This window comes from Eucalyptus grandis, chromosome 7 (genome assembly GCF_016545825.1).
Source record: "Eucalyptus grandis isolate ANBG69807.140 chromosome 7, ASM1654582v1, whole genome shotgun sequence".
NCBI classification, from domain to species: domain Eukaryota; kingdom Viridiplantae; phylum Streptophyta; class Magnoliopsida; order Myrtales; family Myrtaceae; genus Eucalyptus; species Eucalyptus grandis.
The window spans coordinates 25,600,983-25,605,341 of record NC_052618.1 but is presented as its reverse complement, the minus strand read 5'-3'; the positions used below and the strand labels follow the sequence as shown (position 1 = coordinate 25,605,341).

Here is a 4,359-nt window from a genome sequence, read left to right as displayed (position 1 = left end):
TAGAATATTGCATGCTTTAGGGTTATTTGCATATTTAGATTAAGCATTTTATTTATCATGGATTGTCAAAATTTAAATAAAAATAAAAATAAAAATAAAAAAAATTAATTTAAATTATTTAATTATTTAATATTTTTAATTTCGAATTTAAAAAGAAAAAAATCTAGAATTAGGGCATTCTCTGCACGTCATTGCATATTAGGGTAACATTGCATATAGTCTAATTCTAGATAATAGTTTTAGTTTATTATAAGTTTAGACAACTTTTTAGATAGATTGCATTTTAGTTAGGGATTTCTAAGTTAGGGTAACATCCTAGTTTGAATTAGGATTTGACTTAACTTCATTCCTAATACAAATTAGATGATATTTTAATTTAGGTAGATAGTTTTTGCATTTTTCTAATTTCGAATTTCATGAAAAATACAAAAAATGTTTTAGTATAAATTAGTTTCCACCCTTAGGATAAATTGCATTTTTTTTAGGAAAATAAAAATGTCATATTCATGCCATATAGAATTAGGTTCATAAAATGCATGTTATTTAGTGATCATGGTTAGGTCCATTTAGCTAGAAATTACTTGTCACTAGGTTAGATTGTGTTGCATTGCATAACTCTCATTAAATAAGTGAAGACAAACAAAAAAGAAATTGCGTGTTAATTAGAAATCATATCTAGGTTTGATGATGTGAATTTTAATCTAACCATGCACATGCTTTCGTTGCTAAGAGGTAAGTTCCGTAATTTATTCATTGTTTTCTTGCGTGTTAAATTGGTGGTTTGTGCACTTGTATGATCACCTCACATGTTAAGGAATAGATTTAAAATCAATCCAAACTGCCTGCAAAATCATTTTTGAAAAAAAAAAATGGTACCGAAAGGGCATTAAAGAAATCTAGTGTAATCAAGTCCCTGTACCCAAAGTCTCTAGTCCGTATGAGTAAAGTAAATCTCCCGTTACTTTACTTAGGTGTCTAATTGACCTACCGTAAATCGATTAGTGGCGAACTCCTAGATAATAATCATTTGCATGTTAAACATTTGAACCTTAAGTCGTGAATTTGGTATGGGCTTGGGAGAGCTCGAACTAAGCTTAAAGACTTAGTAGTCCATTAGCCTAATTTTAAGTGGTGCACCCAAAAATTAGGTCGCGACTAGGAGCTTCATTTGAAGTCCATTTGTGAACTAACTCGTTGATTTGGGAGCATCCGAACTAAATCGGACATTGTCTTGTGTAAAGCGCATTAGGGCAAGTTCACTATCCCACGTAAAATGCATTAGGGCCTTTAGGTGATCACACGGGCATACCATCACACACCTTATTGCATATCTTTCTCATTAGTCGATGTGACACCCACACAATATGCAACAACCATTGCCATATGCCACATGTCACACTTGTGTCACATATTATGTCATGCAAATGCACCAATCAATGTACAAGCCCATGACATATAGATCGCTCATCAAAGTAAGATAAATCATTGTAATGGAACATAAGTTACTAGAATAGCCTATCATATGCCATCATAACCTATCTAGTAATTCATCTTCCATTAATATAACATATCATATATCACATACCTCCACAAAATAGTTTAGCATCCCTTTTATAACATAACATTTCTACTTATCACACTTCATTTGTCACGTCCTAATAACTTATCGCTTAAAAAGGGATACCTATTGGTAAAATTCGATAATCTATCATGATAAGCTAATAGTGAATCTTGATAATCTATTGGCAAAACTCAATAACCTATCGATAAAACATGATAACTTATCACCAAAACTGATAACCTATCATGATACCTTATCAATAAAACATGATAACTTATCTACAAAACTCGATAATCTATCGTGATAATCTATTGATAAAACATGATAACTTATCATTTAAAACTCACTTATCACATCATCAAAATACTGTTTAACCTTAATCTATTCCTAAACTAACTCCTAAATACAATAACAACCCTATGTAAGGGCTAGAAATCCACTCACACCCAAGTCCAAGCTTTAACAAGCGTTGGGGGAGGAACGGCAAGGTGGGACAGCTATTGAGATGGCCAGACTAGAATTGACCAACCCACAATGAGGGTTATGGAGATGTCCTGATGGTGGTGTGGTGGCAGCACAGTGGTTGGCTGGGCGGCGGAAGGTCTCTAGGCTTTGCGGGGGCCAAATTGAAAGAGAAAAGAAGAGGGAGGGAGCTACGTGAGGGGCTGGGCAACATTTTCCTCGACTCCAAAGTTTTGACATAGTTGCAAGAATGTTTGTGCAGAATGGTGGTTCAATGGTAGTGGTGTGGTGGATGGTCGTTGGTGAAGAAATGAGAGGAAAAGTGAGGGAAAAAGCTTGCAAAGATGGGGAAAATGGAGATGGAGGAGTTTGGCTATGGCAAGGAGAGAGAGAAAGTGAGATTGTAAGCAAAAGTGAAGAAAAGAGAGAGAGAGAGGAGAAGAGTCTGACGGTTTTGGGAGGGAGAGAGAGAGTAGAATGATGAGGAAATCTAGCCATTAAATGACCATCCCATCTAAAACCTTAGAACCCCTTTCAATGAAGCAAATGGAAGGTACTTGATGGAGAAAATCCAAGCATTGATGAGAAAGATTGGCACATGGGAGAATAGGGAAGTAGCCTAGGCTAGGTAGTCAACATTCTTAGGCAATATTGGAAGAACTTTTTCTCCGACGTCGATTAAGCCAACGTTTCAGTGAAATGCTGGTACCATGCTTACTGTTGTTTAGAAATGTCACTACTTCCAAAAAAGAAGAAAAAGTTAGAAAATGTCTGCTTTTTTATGGTGGCGGTTAATGTCGATATTCACTTTCAACTGCTAAATAACAAAAATAGCTTATGAATTCATTTAAAATTAATTCAAGTCATTATCATAATTTGGTTTTAGGTAATTTAGGTTGAGAGACCAAAAGAGAGAAATCTCTCCCTTAAAGAATGGTATAATGAATGAGATTATTTAATTGTAAATTGTGCAAATCATCAATTTGACGGTCGAACTGGTTAAACTAGTTACCTTGAGAACCGGAAGTTAGACTGGTCTGGATTTAAAACCGCAGAAATGAATATTGAACATTGAATCATGTGAATATTGAACATTGAACGTGGAGCCAGACACAATCTATGTGTAGGCTCAGATAAACCAGGTGGAATGCCATCAGAATTCCTCTCCGTGGCCACATAGAGAAACTAGTCATACCGATATTTACACGAACAGCCAGAAATAGATGCCATATTCAATTAGTGTAAATTGTAAAAAATCGAAATTTGATTTGTATATGTTTTCAACCATGCTTTTCATAGAGCAGATACATAAATCGACCGGGTATGGACTCAAGTCAATTAGCATATGCAGCCTTGTATTCACTCCACAGCTGGTCAACGGTCTTGGCCAGCAGGTCAACAAAGTAGTTATCACTAAAACCAGTCTTCATCTTCTTGTTCAGCTCAGCCACGAACCCATTTCTAAGGCCATCGCAATAGTCAAGAAACCGTGCCGTCACGTCGTAACCCTGATCCCATCTATCGCCATGGCCCGGCTGCACCCAGTGGCCCGGCACATACCCGGATCGGAGCCTCACGAAATCCGCAATCCCCTCAATGAGCCCGCCCGGGGCCTGCCCGGCCCCGTTCCACTGCCACACGTGCGTCATCTCGTGGTACAAGACTCCCGTGAACTCCCCCTTGACATCCCCTGATAAGCCCCCAAGGTACTTGGCGCTCACGTGGATCTCGTTGTTGCTCGTGTACGCCACCCCGTCCATGTTGTCAACGAAGAGGCTCACTCGGGCGACCTCCTTTCGGTCTACAAGATCGATCTGTTGGAAGGTCCTCCATATGAAATCGGTCGACATGGTGAGCGTCTGCTGGCTGTGCAGGATCCCGATCTCGTCAATGAAACGCATGCCGTCGGGAGTGTCATCGGCGTTGTTCATTACGAGGTACTCCACCGCCATGGGATTGCGCGGAAGACGATAGAATCACAAGCGTAGCAAGGAACATAGACACCGGGTAGTTGTTTTGGGCATGGAGAATGTTGTGGAACTAATTGGCTATTTATGGAGGACGATGAAGGTGATGATAATTAATTTGGTCGGCCGCTGAAAGAAGAAGTTTCATAAACTCTCCTAATCTAATGCTTCGATTTAACTTTTAGACAATGACATATATGTCGGGTCTAATTAAAAAATAAAAGTATATAAACCATTTGTAATCATTTAGTGTCGTCTCTTGATTAGTGAAAAATAAGATTGATTAATGCCGGATTTTTTGCTTAGGTCTTGGGGCCTTATTCTCATTCTTCCTGGCTATTTCGGTTAGGATAAAAATTGCCGTTTGGC

General features: G+C 38.2%; 1 non-coding gene across 1 annotated transcript; it reads right to left on the bottom strand.

Annotated features, from left to right (window-relative positions):
- Positions 1-3,357: 3,357 nt before the first annotated feature.
- On the bottom strand, positions 3,358-4,021 carry LOC104455286. Its single transcript, XR_005553143.1, has one exon. It is a non-coding gene; the product is annotated as an uncharacterized LOC104455286 (transcript).
- Between the last annotated feature and the right edge of the window lie 338 nt (positions 4,022-4,359).